The 24,929-nt window shown below is 41.0% G+C and overlaps 1 protein-coding gene across 1 annotated transcript in view; it reads left to right on the plus strand.

Moving 5' to 3' along the window:
• Window positions 1-227: 227 nt before the first annotated feature.
• The window catches only part of PHC2 (polyhomeotic homolog 2), a 162,328-nt gene continuing 137,626 nt past the window's right edge, over window positions 228-24,929 (plus strand). Inside the window, exon 1 of the mRNA XM_069078435.1 lies at window positions 228-349. The gene's annotated coding sequence lies outside the window, so the exon portion shown is untranslated. The remainder of the gene's footprint in view (window positions 350-24,929) is intronic.

Genomic DNA, 24,929 nt, shown 5'->3' on the forward strand with positions numbered 1-24,929 from the left:
ACGCCAACATCCCCGATGTCTACTCTGCAGAGTAGCCCGGGAGAGCACGTGGGGGGCGGGGCAGCAGCCCCAGCTGTGACCACTAGGGGGGGAGGCAGGAGGTCAGGACTGGGAGGAGTCCCTACCCCGGAGCCCCCCCCCCCCCCCCCGTCGCTATGGTCACGGGCTCAGGTTCCCCAGCCCTGCAGCCGTCCATTGGCTGCAACAGACACGTGACCGGGGCTGGAATGCTAATGTGACGGTTCTGGTCCCCCGCCCCCTCAGTTGGAGGCTCAGGCTGGCCGTCAGGCGGGCGTCGCTCAGCCCGCTAGGGGCGGGCCGTGGGGCGGCACCTGGGAAGAGCAGCCAGGTAGGGGAAAAAGGGGCGCAGGAGACCGCAGGGAGCGGGAGGGGCCGCGGCCGCGCCTCCGCCGGCTTAACCCTTTGGGCACCCAGCTGTCACGCGCAGGAGCGAGCTGCCGGCCGTATTTCCGTGGGCGCTAAAGGAGAAGCGGGTGGGGGGGAGGGGGAAGGAAGAGGGGATGGTGCGGAGCGCGCGCGTGCACGCGCGGCCCGCCCAGGGTGAGGAGGGGCTGGGGCGCGCCGCGCGGCCGTGGGGGTGGCGTGGGCGCGCGCCCCGGGGGCCGTGTGGAGCGCGCCCGGGCGGTGGGCGCTGGTCCACACTGCGCAGGAAAGCTGGAAAGTCTAGTTAGGAGAGGCGGGGTCCATCCGGAGCAGGATACTTTTGGACCGCTGCTGCGTCCGATTCTAGTCATCCCGATCGGGGAAGAGGAACAAGGAAGGGCTAGAGCCTTGAAGGGCTTAGGGATGGTCAGTCAGGAGAAGAGATGAGGCGGAGGCGGGGGTTGGGGGTAAGCACGATGAAGGTCTTCGAGTACCTTAAGGAGGGATCCGTCTTGTTCTCTCTGGCCGGGGTCATTCTGCAGGCAACTAGCATTTGATAAGCGCCTACTGTGTGCCAGGCACTGTTCTAAAGACTGCAGACAAAGACCAGCCCCTGCCTTCAAGGAGCTCCCGCATTAATGGGGCAGACATGCCAGCTGTGTAAAGAATGGGATGAAGATTGCAGAGATAGATTTAGGTTTGATGTGACGAAAAACTCCCGGACAGTCAGGGTGGAAGAAGGGGTTGCCTCGGGAGCTAGTGAGTTTCTCCTCCTTGGTGGTCTCTAAGCAAAGGCTGGACGCTTTTTTGTCCAGTGTCTGTTACTGAGGATACTTGGATACTTTATGAGTTTTTGAACTGGAGCATTTAGAAAAGGGTAGTTAAGGTCTTGGAAGGTGTGTATGTCTGTACTGCCTCAGGTACTAACTTTGTATGTATGTGCATGAGAACCTGCCAGCCTCAGTTTCCTCCTCTGTAAAATGAGGATAATTATTACTTGTAGTACCTGCCTCAAAGAGTGACTGTGAGGATCCAATAAGATAATACATGCAAATGTCTTTTGCAAACCTTAAAGCACTATATTCTTGTCAGTTGTTATGGTGAGGGAAGATCCTGTAAAGGAGAGGAATGATCCTGTAAAGGGGAGGGATGGTGTTTAACCTGGAGAAAAGAAAACATAGAGGAGGCATGATGGCCGTGTTTAGATATTTGAAGGGCTGCCCTGTGAAAGAAGGATTATGTAAACAATAATAGTAGCACAAAGGAAATGTGAGATGCACAAATCTAGAGACATCTCTGTCCCAAATATACAGACAATTTGTGCTGGACTTCTTTAACCTTCCAAGCTCATATTGGACTGATGAGTAGTAGTTGTACCTTAACCTTAATAACATCATGATGTCATTGGTCTTCTTCCAGTACGAAGGAGGGGACATAAAAACAGTAGGTTTGAGGTCTGAACACCTAGGTTCAAATCCCAGTCCTGCCTGCCATTTATTAACTTGTGTGACCTTGAAATTATTAACAACCCCAGTTTCCATATGTGTAAAAAAAATGAGAAATTAGATTGTAAGCTCTAAATCTATGATCCTATGATACTAAATTTATTTTGCTTAACTTTATAGAGCAGAATTATAAGCAGTAGTGAATTTGTAAAGGCAGATTTAAGTTCCATATTGAGAAAATTTTTTACTAACAGTTATTCAAAAGGGAAAGAATAACCTTAGCAGGTAATGTGTACTCCTCTATTAGGGCTATTAATTTTAAAGTTTAATTGCTACTTTCTGGGGATGCCACAGAGGTTGTTCCTGTTGAAGTATATGTTGGATTAGGTTGAAGGTTTCAAGCTGTTGACTGAGAGCTGCCTTAAAGAGGTGGATTGCCCACCTCCTGTATACCCTGAAGTTGACACCAAATTGAATAAAGGGTAAAGAAGTCTAATGAGAAACTACAAAAAGCAAATTCTTTTACCCCAGAAATGACCACAGGAAGTCAGTCAAAAGCCTGAGGTCATTAGGAAAGGGGACCCATCAGCAAAGCCAGAGCCAATGACAGAATAGTTTTTCACTGCCATAAGAGAGAAGACTGTATATAACTTTCGAGGCTCTGTGTCCAGAGGTATCAAGAGTGCAGGCTTCCCTTAGGAAGCCTCTCTGGTGGAGCCTGGTCTTGTCAAAAAGCAACAATTCAGGAACTAAAGTTGGAGAGATTGAGTAAATCAAAGAGAACACTGACCATTATAAAAATTTTATCTCGAGGTGGCTAGATGTTGCAGTGAATAGAGCATGGGCCCTGGAGTCAGGAGGACCTGAGTTCAAATCTGGCCTCAGACACTTGACACGCTTACTAGCCATGTGACTTTGGGCAAGTCACTTAGCCCCAATTGCCCTCCAAAAAAATTATCTCACATCTAGAGCACCCTCAAAAGAAAGGAATGAGTTTCCTACATAACAACTGCAAAGAGATTCTGAAAGGAAAAAATGGATTTTCCATAGAGACTACATGAATACCTAAAATAAATGATACAAGAGTTAAAAACTTGGGAGAAAATAATTGAAAGGACAATAAATTAGAAAAGAAAGAGGTAAAAATTTACACAAAAAATGAATTTCCTGAAAACTATTTTTTCATTCCTTCTCAAACCTATAGCTTCCCCTTTCCTCCCACCCTCTCAGCTGAGAAACTTTCATGATTTTAGGAGTTTTCTTTTTTGGGATCTTTTTCAAGAGGTGATCAGTGGATTCTTTCAATTTCTGTTTTTCCCTCTGGTTCTAGAATATTAGGGAAGTTTTCCTTGATCATCTCCTAAAAGATAATGTCTAGGTTCTTCTTTTGATCATGGCTTTCAGGTAGTCCAATAATTTTTTAATTATCTCTCCTGGATCTATTTTCCAGGTCAGTGGTTTTTCCAATGAGATATTTCACATTGCTTTCTATTTTTTCATTCATTTGGATCTTTTTTATAGTATCTTGATTTCTCATAAAGTCATTAGCTTCCATTTGCTCCAATCTAATTTTGAAGGAATTATGTTCTTCAGTGAGTTTTTGAAATTCCTTTCCCATCTGGCCAATTCTGCTATTTAAGTCATTCTTCTCATCGGCTTTTTGGGCCTCTTTTGCCATTTAAATTAGTCTATTTTTTAAGGTGTTATTTTCTTCAGTATTTTTTTTGGTCTCCTTTAGCAGGCTGTTGACTATTTTTTTCATGATTTTCTTGCATCATTCTCATTTCTCTTCCCAATTTTTCCTCTGCTTCTCTTACTTGATTTTCAAAATCCTTCTTGAGCTCCTCCATGGCCTGTGACCATATTTTTCTTGGAGGCTTTTGAAGCAGGCGTTTTGACATTGCTGCCTTCTTCTGGTTCTATGTTTTGATAATCTTTGTCACCAAAAAACGATTCTTTAGTTTTATTTCACTTCCTCTGTTTGTTCATCTTGCCAGCCAGTTACTTTACTTTTGAGCTCTTTGCCACAGTAGAACTCTGCTTCCAGAGTGGAGAGTGCTGTGTCCCAAATTTCTGGGGTTTTGCACAGGTATTGTCAGAGTTTATTCTGGGCACCTGCCTCAGAACTGTGAGGAAGACACCCTCTCTACAGCCTCTACAAGCTCTGCCATGCTAGTGCTCCTCACCCCAGGACTGCCACCCAAGATCCAAGCAGGTAAAAGAAGAGCAATTACCCTCTGAATGATCACTTGGTCCCCCTATGATCTGTAGGCCTGGAGCTCAGGAGGCAGCCATGTGACAGCAGCTGCAGCTGCCACCACCTCCGCTGCCCAGGGGGCAGGGGCTGGACTGTGATCTTCTCTCACCCAGTTCCAGCAGAGTTCCTGTAATATAATATCAAGCAAAGGCAACTTCCCAGGTTCAAAATACCAGCATAGGTGCTCTCTATTTTATTCAGTAACAAACCCAGAACAGAGAAGATCAAAACATGACATCATTCAAAATACAGCATTTACTAAGTGTGATTAAATAATCTCCAAGGCCTACCCCACCCCAGGACTTTCCAATCATTCAATCAATTACAAAGTCTCTGTTCCAAATACTTCTCCACCCCTAGGCTATACCTTAATTAAGTCCACCACAAAGCCCCTCTTCTCAAATGGAGATTAGTTTCCAAACATAAGTAAAATACATTCATTTGCTCAACCATAGAACACAAAAAGGTCAAAAGTTCCCCACCCCTGGATCACAATTGAATCTACCCCAGAGTTACATCAAGTTTAAACACAGCACTTAATACCCAAATGGAGGTCTTTTCTTCATCTTGACACGAGGCAAGTTCTCAGCAATCTTAGTTCCTGGAGAGACAAGGCTTAGCAAGGCCATAAGATACATTGCCAGTCCCTTCATGAATTTATCCTCTGTCTGTAGAACAGCCCTAGAACCCCTGAACACATTAGCAAAGCCCTCTCCCAGGATTTCTGTAAACATACAACAAGAAAATCCTTCTTCAGGGCTTCTGAACCAACAGAAAGGCTCCCAGACCCCTGCAACAACAGTACTGTCCCTCACCAGTGGACAGTATTCATTCTGTCTGCAGGACAGTCTCCAGACCCCTGCAACAACAGTACTGTCCCTCACCAGTGGACAGTATTCACTCTCTGTCTGCAGGACAGTCTCAGGCCTTCTTAACCAAATGCCAGGTTCCAGGACTTCTTCAACAGGACAGTCTTTCACCAGTGGACAAATCTGGCAAAATAACATCAAAACAGACAGACAAAGTACCAGCAAAACAGCCATGTCTCCTCAGTCCTTGGCAGCTCAGGGGGCAGGTCTCAAAAGTCCAGGGCAATTCAAAGCGGCCACCAGCAATCCTCTTAGTCTCTCTCTCTCTCCACGAGGTGCTGCTTCCAAAAAAGATCTTCCGCCTCTCTCCAGTGTCTCTCCAAATCTACGTCACCAGCTCCTCCCACTTCAGGACTTTCTTTTCACATCAACAAGCCCATCCCACAGGTGGGATTAACAAACTCTGGGTTTTAATACAATCAATTTGAAAACCAAGCCAATACAGGGGAATCTTTAATTGCCATTACTATCACAGTTCCCCACTGACATTTTACTTTCTCTTTGGTGTTTATGAGTTGAGAAGTCTGGAAACTGCCGCAGCTGCCAGTGAATCAGTCCCCTGATGTCTGTTCCAGCCGATCAGTGCCATGGGTCTTGGCCGGTGTGGCTCACGTGGGACTGTGCTCCACTCTCAGCTCAGTGTGATAGACACTTCCAATTGGCCTGCCAGGATGCCCTCAACGGGAGATTTGTTTCTCTTTGTCACTTTGTGGGTTCTATAGCACTAAAATTTGTCTAGCGTCATTTTTTACAAGTATTGAAGGTGGTTGGAGTGGGAGCTCAAGCAAGTTCCTGCTTTTTACTCCACCATCTTGGCTCCACCTCCCTTGTCTCATTTTATAGAAAAATTTGAGACCATTCTTCCTGAGTTCCTTCTCTCCTCTTCCTTGTCTCCTATTACTCAGATGCCCTCTGTTGCTCTCTCCTCCATCATGCCTCTTTTTACATGATGACAGATGGCCTTAACTCCTTCTCAAGGCTAAGTCCTCTAGATCTGTTAAAGTGATGCTATTTCTTCCCATCTTCTCCAATGGTTTCCCAATCTCTTTGTCATCCCTAATCTAGCACTTCTTTTCAATCTTTTCCTGTACTGGTTCCTTCTCTACTGCCTACAAACATGCCCATGTTGTTTTTTTTTTTTCCCATCCTCAGAAAGCCATCAGTTCATGCTTTCATCCCCCCATCATCTTGTATCTTCTCTTCTGACCTTTATGGTTAAACTCCTTGAAAAATTCATATGCAATGGGTGTTTCCACTTTCTTCTCACTCTCTTTTTAACCCCTTAAAGCCCAGCTTCCAATCTCATCATTCCACTGAAACTGTTCCCTCCAAAGTTACCAGTGATCTCTTGTTTTTTGTTTTTTTGGAGGGCGACTGGGGTTAATTGACTTGCCCAGGGTCACATGGCTAGTTTTGTGTGTATGTGTGTGTTAAGTATCTGAGGCTGGATTTGAACTCAGGTCCTCCTGACTCCAGGGCTGGTGCTCTATTCACTGCACTACCCAGCTGTCCCCCCAATGATCTCTTAATTGCTAGATCCAGTGTCATTTCTCAATCCTCATTCCCCTCAATCTTTCTTTAGCTTTTGACACTGTTGATCACTCTCTCCTCCTTGATACTCTCTTCTTTCTAAGTTTTCAGGACATCACTCCTCTCCTAGTTTTCTTCCTTTCTGTCAAATTTCTCCTCTGTCTCTTTTGCTGAATACTAATCCAAACTACACCCTCTAACTTGTAGGTGTCTCACAGAGTTCTGTCCTGGGCTGTCTTCTCCCTCTATCCTACTTCCCTTGGTGATCTCTTCAGCTCCCATGGATTTAATTACCATCTCTGTACTGATTCTCAAATCTACCTATCCTGTCCTAACCTCTCTGATGACCTCTCACAATCTCCAGCTGCTTTTCACACATCTCAAATAATGTCCAGTAGACATCTAAAGCTCAACATGTTCAAAACAATTCATTATCTTTCCCCAAAACCCTTCGCACTAATTACCTTCTGTATTACTATAGAGAGCAACATCATCTTCCAATTCCTTCAGACTCTCAACCTTGGTGTCATCCTCCATGCCTTACTGTCACCTCCTATATCTACTCTGTTACCAAGGCTTCTTGATTTTGCCTTTACAACATCTTTCCAATGTGTGTATGGAGTGTTCAGGGAGGACCTCCATCTCTGGTGTGAATGCTTGCCGAGCCCTTTTCAGGGCTTCTCATTCACCTTTGGTGTCCACCTGTCACTCAAATCTCACCTGTGGCTCTAAGAAGCTATAGCATACACAGTGGCCACACCCTGGTAAAATCTACCTTGGCTGTTGGGCTAAACTAGGTTGAAAGTATTTGACAGACCTCAAACTTGCTCATGGGTTGGGGGATGTCTACTCCAAGCATGTGAAGACTTCTCCTGGGTGGAATGGGTGAATGAGAATAATTTGTTCCAGTGGCCATAAAGGCAACTGAAGCAGATTCTGTGAAGCTTAGAGCTTGGTCAGACATCAAAGAATTCAAGGTTAACCACTGTATCCTGGGACATTGCCAGTCATCTTGACTTTTGTCTTGCCATTGGACTTTAGTGACACTAGAAGGAAGAGTGACGTTGATGCCTTTGTGTAGTTCTGCCTTACTTAAATCCAATTCACTTGAAAGTCAAGACATCACTCTATTATGCCCTTGGTCCTCTTTGAAAACGAAGGGTGAACATCACCACCAACACCCTGCTTTCTCTCTTGTGATGCAGCTACCATGCTCACGCAGCCTCTCATCACCTCATGCCTAGAAAGATTATTACAGTAGCTTGCTTGTGAGTGTGCCTGCCTCAAATCTTTCCCCATTACATTCCATCCTCCAGCCACCAAATTGATTTTCCTAAAGCACAGGCCTGACCATGTCACCTCCCTCACTCAATAAACTCTGATGGCTCCCTATCACCTCCAGGGTCAAATATAGAATCCTCTGACATTCAAAACCTTTCATAACCTAGTCCTCTCTTACTTTTCCAATCTTCTTATACCTTATTCCTTGCCACATGATCTTCACAGTGATACTGGCCTCCTTGCAGTCCGTGAAGAAGACCCCTGTCTCTTAGCTGAAGCTGAGAGATTTCTCTCTAGGCAGTTTTTCTAGTATCTCCCATGCCTAGGATGCTTTCCTCCTCATTTCTACCTGTTTTTGTTCAGTTATGTTTGGCTCTTTGTGACCCCATTGGGGTTTTCTTGGCAAAGATATTGGAGTGATTTGCCATTTCCTTCTCCAGATATTTTACAGATGAGGAAACTGAGGCAAACAAGGTCACACAGCTATTAGGGGTCTAAGGCTGGATTTGAACTAGGAAGATGAAGTCTTCCTGACTCCAGGCCTACTATTCTATCACTGCACCATCCAACTACCCCATCTCTGTCCACTGACTTCCTTTAAGTCTCAGCTAAAATCCCGTCTTCTACGGGAAGGTTTTTCCAGTTCTTCTTAATTCTAGTGTCTTCTCAATTTCCTGTTTATCCTGTGTATAGCTTGTATGTACATATTTGCTTGCTTATTGCCTCCAACATTAGATTGTGAGTTTCTTGAGGGCAAGGACTGCCTTTTGTCTCTTTTTGTATCCCCAGAATTTAGCAGAGTGCCTGGCATACAGTAGGTGCTTATTGACTGACTGGAATGGCTCTCTGGAACTTAGAACAGACCAAAAAGAAATGCCTGACTGTATATGATAGCAAGAAATATTTGAGCTGTGTGGCTTTGGGCAAGTCAACCCCAATTGCCTTACCTCCAGAAAGAAAAAAAAAGAAAAAGAAAAGAAATATTTGAACAAAATGCAAAGATTGAAAAAAATAAAAGAAAATTTAAGATATCAAATATAAAAAGCTGACCTGGAAATTAAGTCAAAGAACAATCATTTGATAATCATTAGATTCCCTGAAAAAAAAATCATGATAAAAAAAAACCCTAAGGGGTGGCTAGGTGGCACAGTGAGTAAAGTGCTGGCCCCGGAGTCAGGAAGAACTGAGTTCAGTTCTGGCCTCAGACACTTAACACACACACACACACACACACACAAAACTAGCCGCATAACCTTGGGCAAGTTACTTAACCCCAATTGCCCTCCAAAAAGGCAAAAAAAAAAACAAAAACCCAAAACCCTAGAAACTGTATTTAAAGAAATTATACATGAAAACTGCCTATATTTTAGAACCAGAGGGCAAATAAAAGATAGAAAAAATCCAGTGATCACCACCTCCTGAAAGGAATCCCCAAAAGTAAAAGTCCTAGGAATGTAATAACCAAAAACTAAAGTAAAAGAAAAATTACTACAAGATCCAGAAAAAAAGCAGTTAATATATCATGAAACTGCAGTTGAGATTATACGAGACATAACTTTTATGAAAAATAAGAGATTTTGGAACATGATATTCCAGTAGTTAAAAGAGATAGATTTACAACTTTACCTTGCGAAGATGAGTATAATCTGGGGGCAGGAAATGGAACTGCTTAATGGAACAGACAAGTCAACAAGCATTTATTAAGCACTTATTATGTGTCAGGTACTGTGTGGAGTCCTGGAAATACAAATACAAATGCAAGCAAAAAGAAGGAATACCTCTGACTTTAAGATGCTTACATTCTGATGAGGAGAGACTTGGGAGAGCTGAAGAGTAGGGGTGGAGAATATATCTGCTCATGGGCAGGGAGTGGAAGTTCAGAGTCAGAAGAGGAGTAAAGGAGTGAGCACTTTGAACTATTTCTGTTGAAAAGGTCCGACCTGAGTAGGAACTTTGAAATATAAACACAAAGGTCCAGAGGAACCTAGAAAGATAAATATTTGAGCATTTAGAAAGAGCTATATGATGTAGTGCTAACATTCTAATAGGAGGAAAAGAAACAAATGTTCCTTTAGAATTTTAATGTCTTCAAAAGATATTGAGGGAGATGAATGAGAAAAATCAGATATCTTGAGGAATGTTTTTTTACTGGCCTCCTTGTTTCTCACACAAGATATTTTGTGTCTTGACGCTATACATTTTCACCAACTGTACTCCATGTCTACAATTCTCTCCACCTCCTGGCTTCCCTGGAGTTCTTCAGGCCCAGCTAAAGTCCCACCTTCTGCAAGAAGCCTTTCTCAGCCATCCTTCATGCTAATACCTTCCTTTTGTTGATGATCTTCAATTTATCTTGTATATATTTTCTTGTATATTGTTATTTATACATTGTCTTCCACAGTAGACCAGGAGCTCCTTTCAGGTAGGGACTTTTTTAACTTTCTTTTAACCCCAGTACTTAGAACAGTGCCTAGTACATAGCAGGCACTTAATATTAATACTTGTTGACTTGACTTGTTCTGAGGGTTTGAAGAAAGGAAAGAGAAGGCAGGGTAAAAGGAAGAATGCACTGCTGTAGAAAAGAAGGGGGAATCTACTGTTTCTTGTAAATTCACATAATTCTTGTATGTGAAAAGAATATAACAACCATGGGGGTAGAAGGAACGGGGCATCAGATGAACACAAAAAGGGTTGATCTCTCTCTCTCTCTCTCTCTCTCTCTCTCTCTCTCTCTCTCTCTCTCTCTCTCTCTCTCTCTCTCTCTGTCTCTCTCACTTACACACACACTCTTGTCATCTGTAGACCTATATCAGACTCAACAAAGAAACAAATGGAGACAGTCTTTCTGTGGGGGGTGGGGGTGGGAATGGAATTAAGAGGGATGATAATGTTGGACACAAGGTGCACAAAGAGACATGCATTTTTGGATATGGCCACTGTGTGGATTTGTTTCTTTTGACTTATTTTGCTTATTTGTTTCATAAGTTTTTTCTTTGGCTTTTTCCATGGAGGAGGGAGAAGTCAAAGGTTGGAGGGATTAGCAAGAGGGATGCCAAAAAAACAGTGATGTCATTGTAACATTTTTAAAAATGCACAGCGGAAAACAGAAGTTGTTCAGAAGGAAGCATGGACAAGCAGAATAATTTTGAAAGTAATGTGTAGAATTTATTATAGAATCCTAAAAAGAGCAAAAATTATGAAATGGAGATTCATGGTTTCTTATGGAATCTTCCCTTTGTATCTTTTTGTGTATATGAAATATACTCTTTTCCTTTTTGATGTTTAAGTCCAGAATTTTCAAAAATAAAAATAAAATTTCAGATCACTTAAACTCATCTAGAAGGGCTGGGCAGTAGGAAGACCTGTCACCACTGGGGCCTTCCTGCCTTAACTTTCTCTTCCCCTCTTTCTCCCTCCCTCAGCCAGAACCCATTCAAAAATAACCTTGGGATGGCTAGGTAGCACAGTGAATAGAGCACCAGTCCTGGAGTCAGGAGGACCTGAGTTCAAATTCAGCCTCAGACACTTAACACAAAAAAAAAAAACTAGCCATGTGACCTTGGGCAAGTCACTTAACCCGAATTGCCCTCCCCCCCCAAAAAAGCAAAAATAACCTGGTGGTGTTAAGACCTACCCTCACCAGGAGTATCCTTCTCCTGTTTTCTTCCCCCTATACTGACTAGAGCTGCCCAGAATTCATCCTGGCTGTTTGACTTGACACAGTTTGTACAATATGGGAGTCAATAACTTTCTCCTGTTGAAATGGAATACTAGGTTCCACCATACAGCCTTTTTTAAAAGTTAATTTATTTTTATTTTTCAACATTCACTTCCATAAGTTTTAAATTTTTTCCCCTTCCCTCCTGTCCTCCTTCCCCAATGTTCTTGTACAATGGGAAGAACCATTGAGAAAGAAAAAAGCAAAACAAAACAAAAAAAGAAAATAGTCTGCATGGCTCTGCATTCTTTCTCCGGATGGGGATAGCATTTTCAGTCATGAGTCCTTTGGAATTGTTTTAGGTCATTGCATTGCTGAGGAGGGCTAAATCTATCAGAGTCAGTCCTTGAACACTATAGCTGTTACTGTGTAAAATGTTCTCCTGGTTTTGCTTACTTCATTCAACTTCAGTTCATATAAGTCTTTCCAGGTTTTTCTGAAGTCTGCCTGTTCATCATTTCTCATAGCACAATAGTATGCCATTACATTCATATACCACAACTTGTTCAGCCATTCCCCAGTTGATGGACATCCCCTTAATTTCCAGTTCTTGGCCACCACAAAAATAGCTTCTATAAATATTTTTGTACACGTGGGTCCTTTTCCCATTTTTATGATCTCTTTGGGATACAGCCCTAGAAGTGATATTGCTGGGTTAAAGGGTATGCACATTTTTATAGTCCAATTACTCTCCAGAATAGTTGGATCCGCTTACAACTCCACCAACAATGAATTAGTGTTTCAACTTTCCCATGTCTTCTCCATCATTTATCATTTTCCTGTTCTGTCATGTTAGCCAATCTGATAGGTGTGATGTGGTGCCTCAGAGTTGTTTTGATTTGCATCTCTCTAATCAATAGTGATTTAGAGCATTTTTTCATAGATAGCTTTAGATATAGATAGCTTTAATTTTTTCATCTGAAAACTGCCTGTTCATATCCTTTGATCATTTATCAGTTGGGGAATGACTTGTATTCTTGTAAATTTGACTCAGTTCTCAATATATTTTAGAAATGAGGCCTTTATCAGAGACCCTAATTGTAAAAATTCTTTCCCAGTTTTCTGCTTCCCTCATAATCTTGGTTGCATTGACTTTGTGTGAAAACTTTTCAATTTCATGTAATCAAAATTATTCATTTTTCATTTCATAATGTTCTTTATCTCTTGTTTGGTCATTAATTCCTCCATTCTCCATAAATATGACAGACAAACTCTTCCTTGCTCCCTTAATTTGTTTATAGTATCAGCCTTTATATCTAAATTGTGTACCCATTTGGGCTTTATATTGGTATACTGTATCAGATGTTGCTTACCATACGATCTTACCGCTGTCTATCTTACCACTGCCTCTTAAAGTCCTCCACACCCTACTATCTTCCCTGCTTCTATATCCTGCTGCTACTTCCCATTCCTGGCATTACTGGAGTAACCAAAGGATCTCTGGGTCTGGTCATCAGGCTGCACCATTGCACTCTGAGGGTTTCTGGGTCTTTCTAGCCACCCTCCATATGAATTTTCTTTTATATGTCATCTTCACCAGTTATAGTGTAAGGTCCTTTAGAGCAGGCAACTATTTTCTTTGAATTCTCAGAACTCAGTGCAGTACTTGGCACATGGAAAGCACGTAATACTTATTTTTCATTTATTCAAAGACTTGAGAGAGTTTTTCTGGATGTGAAAAACTGAAATCACCTAGGAATCAAAGTACGTATCATACACATACAAGCACCTCAGCAATTCACTTTGAACCTGAAGCCCAGGTTCACAATCTTGGAAGCAACCTCAAGTCTTGACTTTCATTTACCACCACCACTACCCCCCTTAACACACACACACACACACACACACACACACACACACACACACACCCCTACCTGTTTGTTGAGTGTTACATTCATCCTCTCTGCTTATTCAGCCATTGTTCTGGTTCAGGCTCTCATCATCACATAGATTACTGATCCCCTTGCCTCCAGTCTCTTGCTTTTCCAACTGTCAAATGCGTATTCCTAAAGCACAGATCTGATTACATCACTTCCTGCTCAAAAAGTTTCAGCAGCTTCTTTAGTGGTCTCTGAAATGAAATACAGCTTCCTCTTTCAGTCTTCACCTTACCTTTTCAGACTTTCTCCCCTCCACGTGCCCCATATTACAGCCCAACTGGCATACTTTGCTTCCCTGTCCACAACCTAACGAGGCAGTAGCATGGCACTGAATTTGGAGTCAGACAGCTGGTATTCAGATCCCAGCTCTACCACTTACTCCATGTGTTACCATTACTATGGACAAGTCACTTCTCTCTGGTTTCAACTATCTCAGTCTGTAAAATGAGGTATTAGAATAGACACCATCTAAGATCAAGTCAGGTCAGTAAGTGCTTACCGTGTGCCATTATTGGCCAAATGCTGAGAACACAGATACAAACAACAAGGCCCTCACCTCAAGGAGCTCACATTTTCAGGGGAAGATAACACATACAAGGAAGCTGCAAAGCAAAGCTGGGCGAGAGGGTGAGCAGGGAAGTCACCTACTCATGGGTAGAGCAAGGGAGGAGAAAGAAATCTGGAGAGTCAGAAGCAGAGCCTGAAGAGGAATGAAGGAGTGAACATGGCTGGTCTGGAACTTCCTTAATGGAGGTTCAGGGAGGAACTGACTGCTGAGAGGAAGGGGTCATAGAAGCAGAGGTGCCAAGGTGGGAAGGTTGTTGGCATGTGGCAGTGGAGGCATCTTCCAAGGTGAGAATGCTTCCAGGAAATGGTGGAAAAGAGACATTGTGTCAGGAGCCAAGCATGGAGAGGAATGAAGTGTCTCTTCTAGCTCCAAATCTGTGATCATGTGATCCTGCTGCCATGCCTTTGTATAGGCTGTTCCCCATGCATGGAATACTCTGTCTCCTCATCTTCCCCTCTTGGCATCCTTAGCTTCCTTCAACGTCAAGCTTAAGTGCTACCTTCTTGCATAACCTTTCCTGATTTTCCCCAGTTATTCATACTCTTCCCCCTCCAATTATACTTAACCAACATAAATGTCCCTCCCTTCAGTTTACTTGTATGAATTCCCTTTCCAACAATAAAATGTCAGATAATAAATATCAGATAATAAATATCAATAAAATGTCAAATGCTTGAAGGATTTTAAAAATTTGTATTTTGTTACCTACTATAGTGCCTGGCAAATAGTAGGTGTTTAATAAATGCTTTTAAAATTTGATTTAATCTATCAAAAGATCTATGGTTTGACTGGTATGAGTACTTGCACCATTAATGTAGATCACTACCCCTTCATGCCTTATAGACGCTGATTTACTGTAGCCTAAAAATTCATCCACTTACAGATGGTTTTCTGGAAATGAATCCCCTTGCACTTAGCTAGGTTGGTCCTCAAAATCATGCATTCCATTGCCAGATCTTGCACTATATTGCTTTTCACTTTGACTGGATTCTGCACATATATTGTATTTTGTTAACCAGATTGCTCAGCCACTCAGAAAAGACTGGTCTAGCAACCTATGCAGGAAGATCTAAGTGGATAAAGAATACTTATTGCTCAGATTTTGACAAGCTTGTAGTCTATCAGCACATACATCTCAAACAACAACTATGGATGCACAATGACATGCACCCTAAATTGAGTGAGAAGAGATGAACTATTTACATCTGAGAAATTGCACCTTGCTTGATTCCTAGTTACTCCCTGATACAAAAAAAACCTTTTTTTAATATTTTTAATATGAATTTGAAAAACATCAATAAATATTAATATCTCCATTTACAAAGAAATGGAGAAATAAGAAAATAAATGAGGATTATATGTGGAGCTCTGAAGCTATGACATATAGCTTGTGGTTTTTAAAAAAGTATTTATTAAATTGAACATGGTAACTGGTAACAGACCAACAGACCTACTTGTATGTCTTTCTCTTCTGAATTTCCTTCAACTCTCTAAATGAATTTAAAAAATTTTTCAATGTTTTCCCCACTAGAGGCATTTACATGGCTTGATGGATAGAGTGTTGGCCTGAAATCAATTCAGATGTGACCTCAGACACTGTGTTATCCTGGGCAAGTCATTTAACACTGTTTGCTTTAGTTCCTCATCTGTAAAATGAGCTGGAGAAGGAAATGCCAATCACTCCAGTGTCTTTGCCAAGAAAACCCTAAGTAGGATCATGAAGAGTTGGACACAACTGAGATGACTGAAGAGCAGCAGCTGAGCAGTTACAGCATAATCTTCCGCGATTCTGACTGCAGTGCTTTGGCATTTGAACTCCCTTTCTGGGAAGTTGCAATATTTTTTTTTTCCTTTGATCTGGAAGTTCTCCATTTTGGCTGTGATGTTCCTGGGTTTCTGGAGGTGATTGATAGGTTCTTTCTAATATCACTTTACCCCCTAGTTCTAATCTGGGCAGTTTTCTTTTATGATTCCCTAAAATACCGTGTTTCCCTGATAATAAGACCTATCCCGAAAATAAGCCCTCCCCTTACTGTGTAAGATTCCTCTAAAATAAGCCCTCCCCCAAAAATAAGCCCTATTGAGATTGCTACTGTAGTGAAGGTGATCCCCTGCGCTACACGCTACATTACGGTACCCTCTGTATGCACCATACCTCCCCCCCCCGGTGAAACGCACACCACGCTCAGAACTGCAGCAGTGAGCGTGTCATCCTGTTCTTCCCCAGTGATTTGCTTGCTGGTACATTTTTTTGTTCACATTTACCTGTTTATTAAAATTGCTGTCAATGTTCATTAAAATAAGCCCTCCCCTGAAAATAAGCCCTCTGGTGTTTTTCTGTCCAAAAAAAATTAATAAGACAGTGTCTTATTATCGGGGAAACACAGTATGGTATAGAGATTTTTTGTTTGGTCATGGGTTTCAGTGAGTCTGATGATTCTTAAATTATCTCTCTTTGATTCTTTTTCCCAGGTCAGTTGTTTTTGATAATAGATACCTTACATGTCTTTTGATTTTGACCTAATATTTCTTATTATCTCAAGGAATCAATGAATTCTGTTTACTGCATTATCTTATCTTTTGCAGGGTGTCTGTTACTTATGTAAGGTTTTCTACCTTTGGTTCTAAGCTATTTATTCTCCTACCATTTTTTTTCTTAAGAACTTTTTTTTTTCTAATTTTCTTTAAAAAAATCTCTTCTATTATTTCTTCCAGCCACTCTTGGAGCACTTGTGGCCAAGCCATCCCTTTCTCTGAAGTTCTTTATTGTATTTGTTGTAGAGTTACTCTCTTCTTCTGGATTCTTCTCTTGGGCTTTTTAAAACTCATAATATTTGAACATTGTATTTGTAGTTTTCTTCTGCTTATTCATATATCTACCTCTGTTCATAGATTGGGAGTTGGTACCAGGGCCAGACCTCGCTTCTTTCTGCACTTTTAGATGAAGTAGGCAGGCTTTGTTTGTTCCTGTCCTCTCTTTAGTCTAGATGCTACTACCAATGAACCTTTAAATGGGGTTACTGGTACTAAGACCATGCCCTCTAGTGCAGAGCCTGGCTTCATTTTCTGTCTCTTGGTGACTCAGTGTGGGCGCTGGCCTCAGGACTTTTGTTTCCTTCTCATTAATCTTCAGTTGAGAGTTTGTTCTCTCTCTTGTTGGGTCTTAGACTGGTTTTGTTACCCTCTTGCTGTTTTGACAGGCCAGGGCTGAGAAAGCAGGTACTTAATATGTTTTAGGCCCCATTTCCTAGGATTCTGACCTCCCTTTTGGATCCCCACTTAAAGTCCCTAAGGGCTTCAGGTTCTGTTACTAGAGCTCATGCTAGCTTCTGCTTCTTCTACCACATTTCTTTTCTAACTATCTTTAGTCTTCTATTTTCTTGTGTAGTACTGGACTGAATAGCGGAACTCATTGGTATTTCTTTTTTTGGCCATCATGATCATTGTTCCAATTGGTGTCCTTTTAGGTCTTTCCTGGGGCGTTTGTGAGAGAACTGGGCTTTTCTAGGACCTTTCACATCATCATTTTAATTATAAGCTCAAAAAAAATCTTTATTTTAAACACCATTGTGCCAGTGGGAATTATTTCTAAAGTAGCTATCTATATATAGTCAGGCCACCATTTAATCATTAGTGCAAAGATGATGATTACTACTAGAATGAATGTGAGAAATGCAGCATGCAGTTAAAGCAACCTCAACCTGACCTGTTTATTTTATTTTTTAATACAAATTTTTATTGATGTCTTTTGTTTTTATATTATGTATATTACCCTCAGTGGATTATCTCCTGAAGAGCCACCTCTTATACTAAAGAAGAAGAAAAGAAAAAAAAAATCTTCAAAGCTCATCAGCATAGCAAAAAGTTGTGACATTCCATGCAGTATCCAACACCCGTTATCCCTCACCTCCGCAAAGAAGTGGGAAGAAGTGTCTTCTATCTATTCTGGGACTCAAGGTTGAGCTTTATAATTTTGAAGCAGTCTCTGTTGTTTTGTTGTTGTTCTTTTAAAATTGTTTTAGTCATCACGCATATTGTTTTCCTGGTTTTACTTTTCTTCTCTTTGAATCAGTTCATTTAAGTCTTACCATGCTTCTCTTTGTTCATTATAGTCATTACTTCTTTTAAAAATAAATTTGTATTTATATATCTTTGGTTTTCATATTGCCTAGATTTCTTCCCACATCCTTCTGCCTGTCCCAGAGAGCCATCCCATATAATAAAAGGTAGCAAAGAAGAGGGGGGGAAATCAGAAAAGCCAATTAAAATATTAGACTTTATCTGCAGTGCTCCACACTTGTATACCCCAACCTCTACAGAGGAGTGGGAGAAGGTATCTTTTCAGATCTTTGAGACCAAGCTTCTTCATTTCATGACTTTCAGTTTCAGTTGTTTAGTGGTGGTTGTTCTTCCCATTTATATTGTTGCAATGTTTGTGTGTGTTGTTTTTTTCCAGCAGTGCTTAACTTCAGTAACACCAACCAGTTCATGTAAATCTTTTGATGTGGCTTTGTATTCATTATATTTATTGTTACATTAATGGACCATAATTTTTTTAGCTATTCCCCAGCTGATAAGTATCCAGTTTTTCCCCAGCTCATTCCTACCTCACCCTCCTTAAAAAAGCTACTTTAAATATTCTGATGTATATGAAACTTTCTTTTGTCATTGACCTCCTTAACACATATGCTAGTAGTGAAATATCCAGATTAAAAAGTATAGACATTTTAGACCCTGTGCTTTTTACACATTTGCAGTTTACAGTTGCTTCCAAAATTGTTAAACCCAATTCACAGCTCCACCAACAATTCAGTAGCAATTTGACCTATTTAAACGAGCTACTGGACACCCTTGCCTTCCAGATGGAAAGTGGATACAAGAGCCTACATTGACATAGGTTGCAACCATTTTTTAACGAAGTTAAATGATCATTCATTGCAATTAAAAAACAGATGAAAAATAGAAAATATCCAGATGGCAAAGTGAATAAAATGCTGGTGCTGGATCTAGAGTCTGGAAGACTCTTCTTTCTTCTTCATGAGTTCAAATTTGGCCTTAGATACTTCCTAGCTGTGTGACCCTGGGCAAATCACTTAACCCTGTTTGCCTCAGTTTCCTCATCTATAAAATAAGCTGGAGAAGGAAATGCCAACTCCAGTATCTCTTCCAATAAAACCCCAGGGATCACAGAATTGGACGTGACTGAACAACAACAACAATCAGTGTTTTTACAACAAATAATTTTATCTGTCAGTGACAATGAGGCCACCACATTTGTACTGTAACATTACAGTCCCCAATGTGCTGCATGTCAAAATAGAATTAGTAATAAGGGAAAAAAAAGTTGGAAAGAGCATTTGGACTAGACCAAGTATGCAGAGGGGAGTTCTATACTGGAGGTAGCAGATAGAGCGGTGGGCTTCAGTGAGCAATACCAGTGAAAATAGAAATTTATACACATTTAGCCTCAGACATGTAATAGCTACGTGACCCTGGACAAGTCACTTAATCTCTGTTTGTCTCCATTTCCCCAACTATAAAATGGGGATAATAATAGCACCACCCACATCCCAGGGCTCTTGTGAGGATCAGATGAGATAATATTTTTTTAAAAAGGTAGTTAGCACAGTGCCTGCCACATAGAACACACTATAATTTTGAGGGCATTGAGCTATCAGTTCTTAAGATACCTGAAAAAGAATAAGATGCTGAATACATGGTGAAAATTGTGGTGTTATTACTACTAAAAAAGGTGACTGAGAAAACATTAATAAACTGTGACCTATGTGCCTACTTTCCCAGCTCTGTAAAATTTTAATGCTAGTGGACTGTACTTGCACTGAGGGAGTAGAAGAATGTGATGAGAACAGGGAAGGCTTTCTCAGAAGATAAACTGCAATAGACCACAACATACTGACCTTATTTTTGGTTGACTATAACTTTTTAAATTGGTAAAGCAGAATACCACCTTTAAAGCTTTACTCAAATAAGATGTTTCATGGCTATGTTAAGATTATATAAGACTGCTTAAAGGTGCAATGACAGAACTAACTTTGTTTACTCTGATTATACAAGTAAATATCAATTAAGTCATGGAAAGGGAGGTATAGACCCACCACAGGTGTCGCCTAGTGACATGGAGAATAGAATCCAAATGGAAAAAGGATTCCCTATAGAGGTACTCCAGAAGTTCCTGTTTGAGATAGATAGATTGCTGAATGCCTCATGCCCAGGAACATGGCAAAGCGTCATAAATGAGATCCATAATCTCTCTAAAATGCCTGGCCACAGAGGAAAGGCACATGTTTGAGGAAAGTCTATTATCCAAACTGTGGTATGAATTTGGATGGACAACTTAAAGAACTTGTTCATCAGCACATATGTTTGGACTGTAAGTGGGTCCAAAATTGGATTGAAAAAAGCTTGAATTTGGGAAATTCTGCAGTGCTTTTAATTACGCCATTTCTTTCTGAAGCAAAGGCCCATCTTTCTAATACAGTGTTCTTCTTATATCATGATGCTATATATCTATAAAGCATGGAATACCACAGTATCAAAAAAAAATCAAAGCTGTAGATCAGTGGAGAGAAACATGGCAGACATGACTAGACTACAGTATACTACACATGAAAACTGGCACAGCCAAAGTGGCAGAAAAGACATCAAAGAAACAAATGACTGAGAAAGGAGGTGGGTCATTTTTATAGTGAGTGTGTGGAATAACATGGATAATCTGTGGACACCTCAGTACCCACAGCAATCCGAAGAGGTCAAGATTAATGCCCTTGTGGAAAATTTATAGGAAGGCACAACATGAGAAGGAATAGATGGGTTGGAATTCCCACCATTGCTGCAAATATAAAGATTCATTTAAGTTTTTTCCAGTTGATGTTAGATGGTTATGAATCATGAACATCCCAACATATTAGAGTCAGAATTGAAGGGGACAAAATAAATGATGAAGATTTATATTGTAGATGTAAGTAAGCTACAGTATGTTAATGATGATCACTTGAACTCAGAAGTGCTATCAAAAACAGTGTACCCTCAAAAGAAGATGTGGGTAGTTTTAGCCAGATTATTTCACTTGAGCCAAGGAAGACTTAGAAGAAGTTTCCTTTGTGGAACATTTATGGTTGTATGTGGACAAAGACTGCATAAGATTAAAAAGCATGGAGAAGCTGCTATTTTCACTGGTGGAGGGAATATTGCCATAGAATCATGGAATTTCAGAGTTGGAAAGGAGCTTAGTAGCCATCTGGTCTAATCCCTACATGAAAAAGAATCCCTTCTGTAACATCCCTGGAAAATGGTCATTTATCCTTTTCTTGAAGATCTCCAATAAAAGAGAATCATCCCCCCCCCCCCCCAGATAGCACATTCCACATTCCACTTTTGTATAGTTTTAGTCATTAGGAAGTTCTTCCTGTCATCAAGCCTTAAATTGGAACTTTGCAGATTCCACTCTTTGTTCCTAGTTCTGCATTCTGAGGACGTATAAAACAAAACAAGTCTAATCCTCTGTGTAACAGCCCTTCAGATACTGAAAACTCTCATATCATCCCTAAGTTTTCTTTTCTCGAGAATAAACATTCCAGCTTCCTTCAGCCAATTCTTATATGGCATGAGCTTGAGACCCTTCACTACCCTGGTTGTCTTCTTCCATGCCCTTCAGCTTATCAATATCCTTCCTAAAATGTGGCACCCAGAACTGCACGCAATATTCCAAATCTAGTCTGACTAGTTCAGTTTATAGAATTATTACCTTATTCCTAGAAGTTATTCCTCCATATGGAAGGGGATGAGGAGTGAATAAGAGGAAAGGAGGTGGAGGCAATCATTAAAGACAAATTTTTTCTAGAAGTTTGGCTGAGAAATGGAGGAGAAATGGAGGATTATAGCTTGAGAGAATGGTAGGGCTAAGTGAAGGTTTTTTAAGGATTCAGGAGATGTTGTGGGCAACAGGAACAAGCCTATAGTTAAGAAGAAAGATTATAAAAAGAAGAGTGGATGATTGCAGATGCAAAATTCTGGAGGAAATGGAGGGGATGAGATAAAGGACATAAGATGAGGTGTTGAACTTGGTGAGGAAAGGTCACTACTTCATCACAGAGAGAAAGAAGTAAGAAATGAGGAATTATGTTACAGGGTTTTGAGATGTAGAGAAGAGAGAGCTCATGGTGAATGGCCTTGATTTTCTTAGTAAAGTATAAAGCAGGGCATTCTGTTGAGAGGGTAGGTGGAGGAGGTGGTGGAGGATACTTTAAAAGAGAAGAGGTTTGAAACAACTCCTGTAGGGAATAAAAAAAAGACTTAATTGGAGAGAGCAAAAGGTTTGCCTTGCTTCGATGAAGATGTTGATATTAGATAGCATTAATTTGTAGTGCAGCCAATTAGCATGGTTGCATGACAGCACTGTTCAGCAGTATGTGAACAGGAGTGGAGGAGGCAAAAGGGAGTAATTTGAAAAGGATGTGAGAGTGGAGGACAGTGTAATATATTGGTTATCCATAGGGTTAATGAAGTCATAAAGGGAGGAAAGTAAAGCCAGACAGAACAAGGTAATAGAAGGTTGGAGTTAGTGGATATGGGAGAATCTAACAGGGATAAAGTACTTTGCTCAATATCCAGGATATACCAGGGTTATCTGAAAAGACTCCATTTGAGGAGTAAAGCCTGGCATTGTGGATAACATGCTAGATTTTGCAACAAGAAAACATGGTTTCAAATCCTGCCTCTGACATAAACTGAGTAATCCATGGCAAATCCCTTGAATACTCCTAATCATGTTCTTTATCTACAAAATGGAAATAATATCTACATATCCAGGTTGTTGTGAGACTAAAATGAAATCATGTATGTAAATTACTTTTTTTATAATTAATTTTTTGTTTTCAGCATTCACTTCCATAAGATTTTGAGTTTTAAATTTTCTCGCCCTCCCTCTCCTCCCCCTTCTCCAAGACATCATGCAATCTGATGTAGGCTCTACATAAACATTCATATTAAAAATATATTCATTTACATTAGTCATTATGTAAAGAAGAATTAGAACCAATGGAAGAAACCATGAGAAAGAAGAAACAAAATAAAACAACAGAAGAAATAGAGAGTAAATTGTATGCTTCCATCTGCATTCAGACTCCAAAGTTCTTTCTCTGGATGTGGACTGCATTTTCTATCATGATTCTTTTGGAGCTGTCTTAGATCGTTGCATTGCTGAGAACAGCCTAAGTCCATCAAAGTCAATCACCAAACAATGTGACTGTTACTGTGTACTATGTTCTCCTGGTTCTGCTCATTTCACTGAGCATCAGTTCATCTAGGTCTTTCCAGGTTTTTCTGAAGTCCACCTGCTCATCATTTCTTACAGCACAGTAGTATTCCATTACATTCATATACCACAACTTGTTCAGCCATTTCCCAATTGATGGACATTCCCTCAATTTCCAGTTCTTGATCACCACAAAAAGAGCTGCTATAAATATTTTTGTACATGTGGGTCCTTTTACCTTTTCATCTCTTTGGGATACAGACCTAGACGTGGTATTGCTGGGTCAAAGAGTATGCCAACTTGAGTTTCAGGGTCAAGGAAGGAGGTGAATAAGTGTGTTAGCATTATTGACAGGGAAACCTTTTCCTGATTAAAAAGAGATGTCCATGGGGTCTTAAGCAGACTGAGGCAAATGAGGTAATCAGATATTTATCTTTCTGTTCCTTATCTGGAAGGAAATGATACAGTAAAAATGTATGAGGAATGTTGGCATAAGGGTTTTTTTTTTCCTGTTAGCAGACAGCCAGTTCTCCATTATGTAGATATTCTAGAGCTAATTAGAGGTGATACTGAAGCAAATTAATATATTTTCTCTCATCCAAGTTATCTACAATCTTTCTCAACTAGTCAGTCAGTAGGCATTAATTAAGCTTATACTATGTACCAGGCACTATGCTAAACTCTGGCCATACTAAGAAAGGCTCAAGGATCTTACATCCTAATGGAGAAGACAAATATATGAATAACTAGATATGTATTTTCTCTCTCTCTCTCTCTCTCTCTCTCTCTCTCTCTCTCTCTCTCTCTCTCTCTCTCTCTCTCTCTCTCTCTAGCTATCTAGCTATCTATACTATGTCTGTATCTATATAGATGGAAGGTAATCTATGAGGAAAGGTACTCCTGTAAAAGGTGAGATGTTTGTTCAGTGTGGAAAAATGGAAGTGGAGTAGAAGCAGGAAAACCCTGTGAGCTCCCCCCATAACCACCTCAAATATCTATAAAATATGACTCTAAACAAATTTTAGAGCTACAGAACCCACAAAGTGACAGAGAGAAACAAATCTCTGCTGAAGGCAGCCCAGCAGGCCTACAGGAAGGGTCCATCAAAGCTTGCTGGGAGCCGAGCCCAGCCCTGTGTGAGCCCACAATTTTAGCCCCAGGGCAGCCCCAACCAGCAGCAGCTGGAGTAGACTTCAGGAGAGTGGATCACCAGCAGCTGTGGCGGTTTCCAGGATTATCAATCCATAAATGCCAAAGACAAAGTGAGAGGTCAGTGTGGAACTCTGTTGGAACTGGGGGGATGGAGAAGTGCAGTCTAGCCCCTGCCCCTGGAGCACAAAGTGGCAGAGGTGTGGCAGCTGTGCAGCTGCCACCACGTGGCTGCCTCAGAGCTGCTGGCCTGCATATCGTAGGGGGACCAAGCCACTATTCAGAGGGTAATCGCTCTTGCTTTAACCTGCTTGGATCTGGATCGCTGTCTTATGTGGATGTCCTGGGGTGTGTGACCAGTGAGCCAGAGCTTGTGGGGTCTGTAGAGAGGGCACCCAACTAATAGCTCTGGTAGCTGTGAAAAACCCAGAAATTTGGGACAAAGCTCTCTTCTCTGGAAGCAGAGTTCTACTGTGGCAAAAAGCTCAAAAGTCAAGTAATTGAGTGGCAACATGAGCAAGCAAAGGAAGCAAAGCAAGCTCAGAAATCAAACCTTAGAATCCTTTTTGGGGAC

This window comes from Petaurus breviceps, unplaced genomic scaffold (assembly GCF_028583685.1).
Source record: "Petaurus breviceps papuanus isolate PSGF00001 unplaced genomic scaffold, PetGlider_PUasm1.0 91041, whole genome shotgun sequence".
NCBI classification, from domain to species: Eukaryota; Metazoa; Chordata; class Mammalia; order Diprotodontia; family Petauridae; genus Petaurus; species Petaurus breviceps.